Source organism: Babylonia areolata, chromosome 1 (genome assembly GCF_041734735.1).
Source record: "Babylonia areolata isolate BAREFJ2019XMU chromosome 1, ASM4173473v1, whole genome shotgun sequence".
Lineage (NCBI taxonomy): Eukaryota > Metazoa > Mollusca > Gastropoda > Neogastropoda > Buccinidae > Babylonia > Babylonia areolata.
In genome coordinates, this window is record NC_134876.1 from 65,359,198 (window position 1) to 65,374,308 (window position 15,111).

Genomic DNA, 15,111 nt, shown 5'->3' on the forward strand with positions numbered 1-15,111 from the left:
TGTCCCTCTCCCTCTGTCTATTTATCTGTCTCTCTTTCATCCGCCCTCCCCGCACCCCCGCTCCCCCCAAACCCCCCTCCCCCTCTTTCTGTCTCCTTCCCAGTCTTTCTTTTTCGCCCTTTACTTCGCAGATCAGTGTCTCTAGCCCTCTCCCGCCCCCTCTCCCTTTCCTTCCCTACCCTCTCTCTCTACTCTGCGAAGAGAGTGTCTAACATGCCTGCAGAAGCGAGGACCCCCCCCACACACACACACACGTCCCCCGCCGGACCCCCCAGGTCACCCCCCCTCCCCCCCAGCCCCCTACCCTCCTGAACGCGTCAAAGAGGGAAAGCACTCATTCACACACCAACCCTCTGGCCAAAAAAAGAAAACGAATCTCGGGTCGGTACACACTTAAAGACCGCAGGGGGTACAGACGTCTCTCTCAATTCTATCCCACGTAGGTATAAAGACAGGGGTGGTGGTGGGGAGAGGGGTTAGAGTGGGGAAGAGAGTGGGGGTGGGGGGCAGAAGAAGAAGAAGAAAAGACGTATGGGATTTCTCCATTCCCTGTGAAAACTACCCCCCCCCCTGCCCCCCCACCTCCCTAGACCTACCCCTTTTCTGATCCGCCTACCCCCCTTCCCTTCAACACCCTTACCCTACCCCTCCTCCACCCACCTGCCCCCTCTTTTTCACCCTTCCTTCCCCTCCCATCCCCCTCCCCCTCCCCCCCTTACCCACCCCCCCTTACACACACACACACACACACACACACACACACACACACACACCTCTCTTCCAACACAGCTCATGATCTTTCTGTTTGCTTTTTTTTTTTTTTTTTTTTTTTTTTTTTTTTAAAGTGGCTCTGGCACACGCAGACGTTTCGGTCTGGAGGAGCTAAGCAACCACCAAGACCACGTGCCCAGCTCGTGTCGAAGGGCGACAGGCACTTTAGTTCCTTCCACATGCTGGTGTCCCTGGGTCGTTCCGAGTTCAGCGCTTACACCGTGGGGCTCGTTTGTACGTCTTGTCTGTCTGTTTGCCACTTGTCATTTACCCGCCCAAAGTCCATTAAATCTACTTACTGATTTCTGAAAGAAAAAAAAACCCAAATGAATATTATTAACACTTAAATCCTTTGTTTCTTCAGTCTGTACGTAGTTCGTTTCATTAATATTTTGTCCATTGATCGGAATTTTTGTTTGTTTGTTTGTATTATGAGTGAAAATTAATATGAGTGAAATATTACTTGTTAATTGAGTGATTGAACGAATGGGCCTGCTTCTAATTTTTGACATTACTCTTTTTTTATTTGCACGATATGTGTAAAAGATGAATGTATGATGTGTAAAAGATGAATGTATGTAAAATTCCAATGCCCCCATGGGTCACACGAAATAAACTTCTTATCTTGCCTTGCCTTGTCTTGCCATGCCTTGCCTTGCCTTGCCCGTCTAATCCATCGACGTGCATACAAAATATGCATCTCAGTTTGTGTGTATTGGCTGGCTAAACACCGTGTGGCATGACATATCAGAACTGAACCTGTCTGTCTAACTGATCTATGTCTTCGTACCATCTGTTTTAATCTAAGTTCCGATTCCCTCGACCTGTGACATGTATACACCTCAGAGCTCCCACGCCATAATAATCGTGTCAGTCTGTGTCTGTCTGTGTCTATCAGTGGGTCTGTTTATCTACGTCGATCTCAGTACGACTATGCTTTCCTCTCGCGCGGTGTTTTGTTGACATGTGAGTGCCCCTTTCATAAAAGATATGGAGGTGCGTCCTTCACGATTCCTTTTCTCTCACCCCCTACCCCCTTCTCTCTCTTTCTCTTCTGTCCCCTCTCTCTCTCCTTCCTCCTCCTCTCTCTCTCTCCTCTCTCCCCTCCCTCCCTCTCTTTCTTTCGCTCCTCAGCTCTCTCCCTCCATTCCTCCTCTCCCCCTCCCACCTCTCTCTCCCTACCTCCGCTCTCTCTCTCTCTCTCTCTCTCTCTCTCTCTCTTGTAAATGATGTAGATTAGCAAGGACAGATTGGAAAAATGGGCCATGACTAAAATGTTAATCCTTGAATAAAAAACGTTTTGAGTTCTGAGTTCCCCTCTCTCTCTCTCTCTCTCTCTCTCTCTCTCTCTCTCTCTCTTCCTCTCTCTCGGCGGAATAATTCTATGGCATTTATCCATTCGTTCCACCTTTCTGTTTTTCTATTACCGGCATGGAGAGACAGAGAAACACACAAGCAGACACACAGAGAGAGAGACAGAGACAGAAAGAGACAGAGTGATATACATTTTCAACTCACACAGACACAAACTAACACACACTCAGCTAGTCCCAACAGCACAGGTACCACTGTCTCTCACAAACCGAAATTCAACGAGCCGAGACGTCTCTCATGCAGTCAGTGACACGAGAATCTCACCAGGTGGTAGTGGCAGTGTAAAGCGTGCATAGACCTATACCTATACCTACCTACCTACCTTCCTGCCTACCTACTTACCTGCCTGCTTCCTTACCCAGCCATTTGGACGGGGACAAAATCACCTGTCCGCACGTGGCCGTAAATCAACTCCATTGTGAGTCAGTCACACGTGTGAGTGGCTTTAAGGCACTGTTGCACAGTCATTCACCTAACCGCCAGCATCGTGGGGGGATTAAAAAAAAAGAAAAAAAGAAAGAAAGAAAAAAAGACTACCAGGGTGGTTTAATTTTTTTTTTTTAATGAAGAAAGACAGAAAATGACAAAGGATAGAAAGAAGAAGGGAGGGTGGTGGGTTGCAGACAGAAAGAAAAAGAAAACTACAGTACAGTGTTCAATAATAATTATGATCGTACAAAATGATATTAACCTCTTTGACTTTATACATTATACCCATCCCCACTCGTCCTCAGCATGGTATTATTACCATTATCCTCCTTCCTTTGATCATAATAATAATAATGATTGTTTTCTATTTTGTTTTTGTTTGTTTGTTTGTTTTCCCCAAACAATACTGAAAGCGGTTCAAAGCTCTTCAGGAAACAAAAACCGATAGTATATCATGCAATGGAAAATTCTCCCTCCCCGCCAATGCACCACACCTTCAACGCCACCACCTCTCACTTCCCTTGTCACCTTTCAGGCTCTCCCACCCACACCCGTCCCCCACCCTCTCCCTACCTATCACCCACACTCCTACCCCCTTCTCCCTACCTCGCACTACCTGCCACCCCTCCACCACTCCCCTCCAAACAGAAAGTCTTGACTGAACGAATCATAGGAAATGCGTTTCAGTGCACACAAAAATGTCACTGGTCCCCACAAGACCGCATGCCATTTTACGCACTTACAGCTCTGGCACCAGGTTAGCATTGTCTGTATGGTGCCACCATAAAGACCGCTGCGGCGCTCTTGGAGCCAGGGAAACACGGCACTTGGTGCCAGATTGCTTCACAGCCACGCGCGATTGAAATCTGTGCCTGTGGTCAGCAAATATGCCCTGCAATAATATTGTTTCGGTCGACACGACGATCGCGGCAGAGCGGAAAATAAAAAGCAAACGCGCTTTCTTTTCTGCTATGCGACTGACGCGCGTGTGATAGCCGAGTGATTGTAGTGTTGGGTTTACTGTCCCGCGGTTTTCTGACGACTGTCGTTCGAATCCTGGCAACGGCCTGTAGGTTTTAGGGTGTAGGGGTTTGGTCTTTTTTCGTGTCTCAAAGATAAACATAGATTTATTATATATACATCTTCTATTGCTTTTGAAGCGTTTAGTTTTCCTTTAGAAATGGCTCATATTATTTTCAAACAGCAAGAAGACTGAAAAATCAGTTGACTGGAAATCTTTGAAAGAAGTTATGTTTGTTTGGGTTTTTTTTTTAAATTTTCAAGATGCTTGGAACATTTGGATCAAACCAAAACGTCTGAAACCAGATTCAACAAGATTCGTTCTGTGTGTTAAACGTTACCATCTTCGTGTTTCAAAAGCACAAAAAATGAAATGAGAAGTGTCAATTTATCCTTTTCCATTATATTTTTGACGGTTTTCCCCGCATGCCGAGCCGCAGTGCTACGATCTCTTTCGGAAGCCAAACACATTACGACTGAATACAGTAGCACTCAGCTGGGTCGTTCAGAACACAATTTTCCCTTTCGTTTCTGAATAAAAGCACAACAAATCAATTCACCAACCACTCAGCCAACAAAAGAAAACATTATTTTACCCAGTGATTAGGACAGACGTGATGACCTGTAACTTCCAAATTCTTTCTCGTCGATCGAACCTGTCACCTTCTTCTTCTTCGTCATCTCCTCTTTTAAACTCTGTGAAGAGTCATTTGGACGCCCGCACATAACTGTTTGTCATATTCCTCCGGGTTGTGTGTCAAAGCCTGGGTTTCTGCAAATTGGTTTTCCCTTCCATTCTGCATGTCGTCTGCGAGAGATGAGGAAAATAGGGGGAGTGATGCCCCTTTAAGTGTCGCTCTTTGCGTCCGAATATTTTATGCTTCTGTGTACCAACACTTCATCTTTCGCTACAGGAATAAGATTCCTTGCCTTCAATGTTACGTTTCATTCAAAGATCTGCAAAAAATAATAAATAAATAAATAAATAAAATTAAAATAAGATTATAAAAAAACTGTGTGTAAAAAGAGGCGTGTCTTCAGCTTTTCCTTTTCGGATTCTGTTGGGAAAATGTCAGTTCCACATCGATTTTTCATCACAGAAATAAACATACCAACAGACCAGAAACACAGCTATAAGTTTATACGGGTATATATATTTTTTGTTTATGTTTTCGGACATACTATCTCGTGTTCTTGAATTTGTCCTTTCTTTTGTTTTGTGTGATGTAAATAAACAAAGAAAAAATAAAGACAATTGTAAGATAACCAATTCAATAAATGAGTTATTCAGTATGTATTATTTGCATTTTTCATAACTTTCATAGAAGATACAATGAGACAGCCACCTTATTTCGTGTTGTCCCAACACTTTCCCTTATACTCATCTTCTGGAAATTATGCATCGATAAATAGCAAAGAGTGGTAACTCTCTGCATACACAAGGTACAGAACTTAAAGTCAATGCTGATTTCGCTACCAATTCAGCTAGCACACAGGTAAATGAAAGGTACATTGGAACAAACCCAGACACTTTCTCAAAAAAGGAAGCATCGGACTTGTCCTTATACCGGTCATTTGACATGTGCACACAGCAGCAAAGACAGACGAAATGTACAAACACAAATAAGCTTTTATTCAAGACTGGCATAGCCGCTTTAAACCTGAACAAGCCACACAGAACACATGAACAATACAGAACAAACACATGGTTGCCGCGATATGCATCGATAGTTCCCATTCCTTTTGGTGTTCTTTTTGTCTACTGCTGCTGTTGTTGTTATTGTTGTTGATTAATTTATCTTTATTTATCTATTCATTCTTTTTTTTCTCCTCCTTTGTACCTACCAATCGACGGGCGCGATAGACGAGTGGTTAAAGCGTTGGACTTTCAACCTGAGGGTCCCGGGTTCGAATCTTGGTGACGGCGCCCGGTGGGTAAAGGATGGAGATTTTTCCGATCTCCCAGGTCAACATATGTGCAGACTTGCAAGTAGAACCTGAACCCCTTTCGTGTGTATACGCACGCAGAAGATGAAATATGCACGTTAAATATCCTGTAATCTATGTCAGCGTTCGGTGGGTTATGGAAACAAGAACATTATTATTATTATTATCATTATCTTTTTTTTTTCTTTTTCTTTTTTTGTACGCTTATAGTTGACTTCATCAAGTTTTTGCGCCTTATACATACCATTATTAGTAGTAGTAGTTCTTTTTTTTTTATCTATTACTTATTTACTTTTTTTTCAAGGCCTGACTAAGCGTGCTGGGTTACGCTGCTGGTCAGGCATCTGCTTGGCAGATGTGGTGTAGTGTACATGGATTTGTCCGAACGCAGTGACGCCTCCTTGAGCTACTGAAACTGAAACTGAACATACCCAGCATGCATCCCCACCCTCCCACCCCCGAAAGCGGAATATGGCTGCGTACATGGCGGGGTAAAAACGGTCATACACGTAAAAGCCCACTCGCGTACATACGAGTGAACTTAGGAGTTGCAGCCCACGAACGCAGAAGTAGAAGAAGAAGCAAGAGAAGCACCTACCAATCAAAGCACCTGTGTGTTGAAACCTGGGGGTGTATGGTTAGTTTCTCAGTTGTGCCTGTGCTTCTTCTTCTTCTTCTTCTTCTGCGTTCACTCGTATGCACACGAGTGGGCTTTTACGTGTATGACCGTTTTTACCCCACCCTGTAGGCAGCCATACTCCGTTTTCGGGGGTGTGCATGCTGGGTATGTTCTTGTTTCCATAACCCACCGAACGCTGACATGGATTACAGGATCTTTAACGTGCGTATTTGATCTTCTGCTTGCATATACACACGAAGGGGGTTCAGGCACTAGCAGGTCTGCACATATGTTGACCTGGGAGATCGTAAAAATCTCCACCCTTTACCCACCAGGCGCCGTCACCGTGATTCGAACCCGGGACCCTCAGATTGACAGTCCAACGCTTTAACCACTCGGCTATTGCGCCCGTCGTGCCTGTGCTTGATCTTCAGCGTTTCTTTGAAGGAACAACCTGTTCAGCACCGCAGAGTGAATGCTTACTTCATGGATGGATGAATGTTCTTATGTTTTATTCTACACATACGCATCAGTGTGTTTATGTGCTCACACAACACATACAGACACACAGACAGAAATAGAGGCGGAGAAACACAGAGAGAGACAGAGAAAGGGAGAGAGTGGAAGAGATAAAAAAAAAAAAATTTAAAATAAGTGAAGTGTAAGCCTATGGCCAAAATGTCAACGAAGACAAAACGAACGAATCACCCCTAAAAGTAAAACATTAATTGACATCGCTCAGTCATAACTGTCAAAGAAAACAACTTTGAGCCACCTTTTTATTCAACTCCGTTTCAGTTTCACTTTCAGTTTCATTGACTGGGGTGTCAAAGTGCGCGGACTGATCCATATATGCTACAACACATCTGTGTGAAACGTAACATTAATTAAAATGATTAATCAAAGGAAACAAAAAAGTAAATATTGTCAAATATAACAAAATGAAAGATACTTATAAGACAAATGAAGTCACATAAAAACTGGTCACGTTCAACGAATGTGTGCACATCCATATGTGCATATGTGTGTGTGTGATTGTGTGTGTGTGTGTGTGTGTGTGTGTGTGTGTGTGTGTGTGTGTGTGTGTGTGATTGTGTGTGTGTCTGCGCGCGCGCAATAATTTGCAGTCTAACAATACATATATATATGTATGTATATATATATATATATATATATATATACATATATATATATATATATATATATATGTGTGTGTGTGTGTGTGTGTGTGTGTGTGTGTGTGTGTGTGTGTGTGCAACAATTTGCAGTCTAACAAACACGCAGGCCTCAGTAACCCTCGACTACTCTAAAAAAAAAAAAACATAAATAACTACAGGCCTTCCACTTCCACCATCCATGGGTCAGGGTCAGGCACAAAGAACCGTAGAAAAGAATTCCGAGCGGTCAAGCTGTTCAGCTGAGTAACGGACGTTCTGATTGGTTGCAATGATGCGGAACATGGCCGCCAACTTCCGGGATTCTTCGGATAACCGTCGGTTAACCTTTTATCTGTGAGTCCGGGATGGTTTCTGCATTCCAGGACCAAAAGGAACGGGTCTGGAAGAAAAGAGTGCAAGCTTTTGGTGGGAGCTCTGATTTTTGACGTGTGTCAGAGGACATTTTGTGTGATGGACAGGAGGAGCGTGTGGACTTTATGGGTGTGAAGGAAGTGACCGTGTTTCTGTGTGTCAGTGTGAACGTTGTGCGCGCGCGTGTGTGTGTGTTGGGGAAAAATGTATGTGTGCGTGCGTGCTTGCGCGCGCAAGTGTGTGTGTGTGGGGGGGGGGGGAGAAATGTGTATGTGTGTGCTGGCGTACTTGCGTGCACATGTGTATGTGTGTGTATGTGAGCGCGCGCGCGCACGCATGTGTTTGTATGTTGAGAGAGAGAGGAGACAAACAGGGACAGAGAAAGAGAGACGATTGTTACAGGAGATAGCGATCTTCCCTCTCTGATAAGCCGTCTATCAGTATCGCCAACCACGGCAAGCTCTCAGTGTGACTGTGTGACTGCTGTTGTCCTGTCTGAAAGGTTTCTCTGTTTGTCTTGTATCCTCTTTCCTTGCTTCTGTTTTCTCGGTGGCGTGGAGCTAGGAATTTGTGTTGGTAAGAGCACATGCCACGAGCTTTTCCTAGTGCAGGGATGGATAGACCAAAGACTGTTTTACCTTCTTTTTTGTTCTTTTCTTTTCTTTTCTTTTTCTTTCTGGATGTTCCTTTCTACTCTCTCAACTCCCTTACTTTCAATCTCCCCCTACTACCCCACTGACCTAACAATAATTGGATAGCGCATGCCTTCTTTGAGCTCCTTTGCTAACTGAAGCCAGCGGAAGTGTTCAATTAGCCATTTTGCTTCTCGTGTAAGTATAGCGCGAAGAGGTGACTTCATATGTGTAGCCGAGCGGTCAGCTGGCTTCACGGCAAGCTTTCACTTGCTCGCAGCGTTAGTTAAGCTGACATTCCTGTGTGTGTCTCCACTGCTAGTTTGCACCACGTGTCACTGCACTGTTTTCCTGTAATAACTTTTGTAGATAAACCATTGGCAGATTTCAATCAAAACACAACATTTGGCATGTCGTGGGCGCAAGCATAACACGATTTCATCGAAGATACACGTTTACAGTTCAGAAACTGCCACCAATTAGCAGACGACTTGTCAACGGACTGACGGTCGGATACGAGAAACAATATGGCGTCCAGTTGGCTTCAGTTTTCCTGGCCAATAAGCTGTCCATGTATTTTTAGAACAGTGCTACTACCACCATTCCCCGATCTTTCCCTTACACCACATCCCTCCCGTCTTGTGCACACTATCTCCTTTTCTCCGTTATATAATCGTCGATTTTTTTAAAAATTTTTTTGGGGGGCGGGGGATTTTTTGTTGTTGTTGTTGCTTTTTTCGTTTTCTTTCTTCTTTTTTCTTTTAACTTATCCATGCGTTATCGTGTCCCATATCTTCTGCTTTGGCTTACCCTATTTGTTCTGGTGTTCCAAAGGCCACAGCTGTTTAGGTCCCTCCCTTCTTGAAAAACAAATGTCTCTGCTGGTTTGCATTCTTAAAAAAAGAAAGAAAAATGTCCTAGGGTGGGTTGCATGAACAAACTTAGCAGCACTAAGTTTGCTTATCGCTAACAGTGTTCCCAACTCCACGGCAAATTCCGTATACTTGGGAATATTCTTATATCTGAGCGAACTTAGCGTTGCAAAGATTGCCTAATGCACCTCGGCCCTGGAGCATAACAATAATTTATAAATGAAAGCACACAGTTACTGCTGTTTACAATTAAGGTAAACACTAACTGTGCAGATCCTTTTTTTTTTTTTTTTTTTTTTTTTTTACTGGATTGACATACACCCGAATGGTGCCCGTTCTGTCGATCAGTCTACCTATCTATCAATGTGCGTATGCATGTATGTATGTATGTATCTATCTAAACACACACACACACACACACACACACACACACACACACACACACACACATGCGAATAACGTGTCAAATGAGAGATAACTAGAGTCACACCGACAGACATGCATAGAGAGAGAAAAAGACAGACACAGAGAAATGGGAAAAAAACGACGAAAAGAGCGTGGGAGAGGCAGAGAGAGAGAGAGAGAGAGAGTGAGAGAGAGAAACGCGAACAACAGGAGTCTCGAGTCAATCTACCCGATCAATTTTGTTGACCTTAGTTCAAAACCTGACACGGAATTGTTTCGCACGCAACAGTGCCATACTCATCACCTCCCTCCCTGCTTGACACCACACACACACACACACACACACACACACACACACACGTCTAAGAAAACAAACACGTATATATCCTAAACCTATCCATCGGACACTACATCCATCTGGAACCCCCCGCCCCCCCTCCCCCCCCCCCACACACACACCTAAAAGACCCCGGCTTCATTCAGCGCGCCATCCATCCATCCATCCATCCAATCAGTCCTGGTGATCTCAGCGCGGGATTGTCTTCAAGTCCAGGTTCCCACGCGGCAGGCTGCGTGGACTGCTCTGAACGATGTCACCCAGCAGGCAGAACGCCCACCCCCCTGAGGGTCTACAACACGTTCTTCAGCTGACGGACTGAGCTCCGGATGATCGGTTGCTGTGCCAATGAATAGGAGAGAAAGGGGAGAGGAGGTGGGAGAAGAAGGGAGGCGATCGAGGCAATCGGCGGCATAGGTTTCATTGAGCGGTCTTGTTGTTGACGGAGCCTACTTCAACACAGGAAACGCTCCAACACCTTCACCTTCACTTCCTCGCGCTGCCTTGGAGACCCGAGAGGAGAGACGGATTAGTTTGTCTCCGAGGCGTATGGGTTACGTGGGAGTCTTTGCAGATTGATGATAGGATTCCCTCCCCCCCTTCCCCCCCCCCCTCCACCGTTTCCGGGGTTTGGGAGGAAGGGTGTTGTCAGCAAAACTAACAAACGGCGGACGCAGTCCCCTGCTCTTAGTGGCCATTTGTGTGTGGTTCTCAAGATACTTGCAAAAAGTTCGGATTAATTCGTTTGCGACAGGATTGAAAACTAGCGTGGGTTGGAGGGGTGGGTGCGTGGGTAGGGGAGAGGCTTGTGTGAATAGATAGAAGTTGGTGCAAATCTTCAGTGTCACATATTGTGCCTCGAAGGTTTTAAATGGGTGTTGCTGGTGTGTTTCGATAAGACCAGTTTGTTTGTTGTTTTTTTTGTTTTGCTTTTTTTTTTTTTTTTTACATTTGTTTCGATATATATATATATATATATATATATATATATATATATATATATATTGTACTTGTATTTCTCCCCAGGGAGAGCGCGTCGCTACACTACAGCGCCACCCATTTTTGACTCACTTGTGTAAACAAAGTGAGTCTATGTTTTAACCCGGTGTTCGGTTGTGTGTGTGTGTGTGTGTGTGTGTGTGTGTGTCTGTGGTAAACTTTAACATTGACATTTTCTCTGCAACTACTTTGTCAGTTGACACCAAATTTGGCATAAAAATAGGAAAAATTCAGTTCTTTCCAGTCATCTTGTTTAAAATAATATTGTACCTCTGGGATGGGCACAAAAAAATAAAGAATGAAGCCTAATTATATGCAAACTGCATTTACTGTCATATTTATATTTTTTGTATTCTCTAAACGTGGCACTTTGATCTGATATTCTGACCCAACAGCTAGAGCAGTCATTATTATCATTTTTTGTTCAAACAGGAACTTCTTTTGCTAAGCATGGAAGTTTTATTTATTTTGCAAACATTTTGGTGCAGATAGTAAAAAAGGGAAATTACTCTGTAATGCTAGGGGACCTAATTTGCTTTAAACTGATCTTTCTCATCTTAAACATTACATTTTGAAATTATACTCAATACATAAAAAGCTTGGATTTTTTTTTTTAAAGTGTATCACAAGTGAGTCTTGAAGGCCTTGCCTCTCTTGTTTTTTGTATTTTTTCCTGCATGCAGTTTTATTTGTTTTTCCTATCGATTTTGATTTTTCTACAGAATTTTGCCGGGAACAACCCTTTTGTTGCCGTGGGTTCTTTTACGTGCGCTAAGTGCATGCTGCACACGGGACCTCGGTTTATCGTCTCATCCGAATGACTAGCGTCCAGACCACCACTCAAGGTCTAGTGGAGGGGGAGAAAATATCGGCGGCTGAACCGTGATTCGAACCAGCGCGCTCAGATTCTCTCGCTTCCTAGGCGGAGGCGTTACCTCTAGGCCATCACTCCATATATATATATATATATATATATATATATATATATATATATATATATATAGAGAGAGAGAGAGAGAGAGAGAGAGAGAGAGGTTTACGTTATTCCAGTCGCACCTGATATTCCATGGCAGTGCATAGGTTGAAATGAATCAAACTTCCGTTACATGGATTCAAGATTTGAACAGTCGAAAACTTTGTTCCAGTGTAGATTCTCAATCACTTTTCCGTCATCATAATCAACAACGTCGTCGTCATCGCTATCTTCTTTTTTTTTTTTTTTTTATTGATAATACGGCTATAATCATCTTCTCTGGGGAAACCTGTAACAAAATTCAAGAGCAGAATAGTAATATTGTGATCATCCAACCTCGGGAAAGCTTGTGAAATGGCGAAAATTTGAATGACAATGCAAGTTACAGATACAAAACGTCAGCTGTTTTATTTTCTTTGAACTGTTGTTTTGATTGTGACGTTAGCATAATACAGAAGTACTGATTCTGATACTGATTAATCAACTGAAATTCAAAATGTCGTCCTTTTCTTTCACCGCGTGATTATGTGAGTCTTTATGACAGGTGGTAGCGTCGTTCAAGGTTGCGTTATTTTCACATGGGAACGCTCTTTCTTCAGTCAGCAACCGGGGTATAGACAACAAGACTGATAAATAAACACTTCGCAGAACGAAACGGCTATCTCTTCTCCCTCTCTCTCTCTCTTATTTGGCACTTTTGTGTTTATATCCTGGCTTATATTTCCTATTTTCTTCCCTGCTAAATATATATTGGTATTTATATATATAGGTATATATATATTTTTTGTATATATATATATATATATATTAAAAATGTTGTTATGTTCATACCCCTTCATATGGGGCTTTAGCCTTTATGAATAAATTCCAATTCCAATTCTCTCTCTCTCTCTCTCTCTCTCTCTCTCTCTCTCTCTCTCTCTCTTTGTCGTCGCTATCTTCATCAAAGTGTTTTAATTTATTTCCTTCTCTTCTATCCAGAAATGACCAACAATTATAATAATAATGCCTAAAACAGTAAATATTTGGGTAAAAATGCTCAACCGAAAGCAGTGACATTATGTGTGATCATTATGTATCACAAAACAATCATCGCTGCAGAGCAGAAACAAGGCAGAGGCAGCACAGCGGGGTTGTAGCAGTGCTAGCAGTGAAGGAGGGGATAGAATAACATTCCCTGGGGAAAAAAATCCTTATCAAATCCAGGATGGCATGTCATTTCCAAATCAGTGTATGAAAAGACCGTATAGTATAGCATTCTGAGGTGGTGATGGTATTAGAAGTAGTAGTAGTAGTAGTTGTTGTTGTTGTTGTATTAATATTAATAATAAGAAGAAACTTCTTCACAAAGTAGAGATCAGAAATAACACTTTTAAATCAGAACTGTTTTTCCCAACGGGAAGGGGAGGGATTGGTGCGTGTGTGTGTGTGTGTGTGTGTGTGTGTGTGTGTGTGTGTGTGTGTGTGTGCTGTCTGTCTGTGTGGCGGAGACGTGAGATGGGGTGGGTTAGATGGGAAACGGACAACAAATAGAAGTGTGAAGGAAGAGAGGGGCGGGAACCACAAACTGTAAACTTCAACGTAAAACCTTCCAAATCCAATACGTAAAACCACATCACACGACACGGTGGGTCCCATGGACTATATATATATATAAAAAAAAGAAGAAGTAGAAGATTTTTTTTTTTCAATCAAAGAAAATAAATAAATAGATAAAAAGTCAGGTGTGGAGAGGACCTTACATTCAACAGCTATAACAAACAAGTCGTGCGGAAAGCAACCACCACAAAGGTTACATATACATACATAAATCCTAAAAATCCTACAGGCGACACCCACGGCCGTTCCCACGGTACCTTCCACACCCCCAATGGCTCGCGCAGCATCCCATCACACCTGCCTGCATCACCATCACTGAGAGGTCCTACTCGCCACGCCGCTGTCATGGTCAAGGCGTCAAAACATCAAAACGGTCAAGGTGTCAAAATTCTCGCGGGCAACGACACGGCCACGACGTCAACAGTGGTAGGGATAGTTTTGATAACTAACGGTCGGCGTTCGAACCATGAATGTCGAAGGAAGGATGAATGATCTCCGTGTTGTAGTGAGTAGTGAGCCTGGTTTTTAGTAGATCTTTGCAAGGCTAATAATGCGGGGTAGGTGTGGGGGTGGGGGTAGGGGTGGGGGGTGGGGGACTTCGGGGAGTTTTAACACGCGGAGGTGTTCTGGTGAGCGGTGGGGATTTCTGTTCTGTCGGGCTTTTGTTGTTGGTGTTTGTTGGTAGCCTGTGGGAAGTGCGGGGTGGTGGTGGTGGTGGTCGGGGGGGGGGGATGGGGGTGGGGCGGGTGGGGGTGTCGAGGGAAAGGGGTGGGGGTGTTAGGGTGTGATGGGGGTCCGTGGGAGAAGGGATGGATGTGGGGGATGGGGTGACGTGAACGGGGTGGAGGGAAGGGGTTGGTCGTTGAAGCTGGGGCGGGGGATGCAGAATTAGTTCACTGGGTGTGGGGCGGGGGGGCGTTGGGGGGGGGGGGGGGGTTGGGACCCGATAAGACAATAATATATTAACTTGGATGAATGAAAACGTACACCAAGGGGAGAACAAGAATAAAACTGTATACACCTTTAAACCTCCTGTGTCTCATCACCTCTCTCTGTGTCTACCCTTCTCTCTCTCTCTCTCTCTCTCTCTCTCTCTCTCTCTGTCCCTCTCTGTCTCTGTCTCTCTCTCTCTCTCTCTCTCTCTCTGTCCCTCTCTGTCTCTGTCTCTCTCTCAGTAGGATGATGAGTGAGCGGGAGATATGCATGATATGTATATGTGCCTATGTCCAAAGTTCATTAAACCATTTCGAATCTCTCTCTCTCTCTCTCTCTCTCTCTCTCTCTCTCTCTCTCTCTCTCTCTCTCCTCTCTCTCTCTCCCTCTCTCTGTGTGTATGTCCTTCTCTGTGTCAAATTCTTTGTACGTGTGCGCGCTAATGCATGTGTGTCTGAGAGAGAGAGAGAGAGAGAGAGAGAGAGAGAGAGAGAGATCAGCTAACCGTTTTATCCACTACACACATACTTTCTCTCTCCATTTATACTTATTTCGGTTCGGTTGGTTATGCTCTGCGAGATATTACACTGTTTGAAGTCGTTTCTTTCTAGAAGAAAAAAAACATACTTCCCCTCTCAACAGAAACAGCATCATTCGCACCTCGTACTGTAA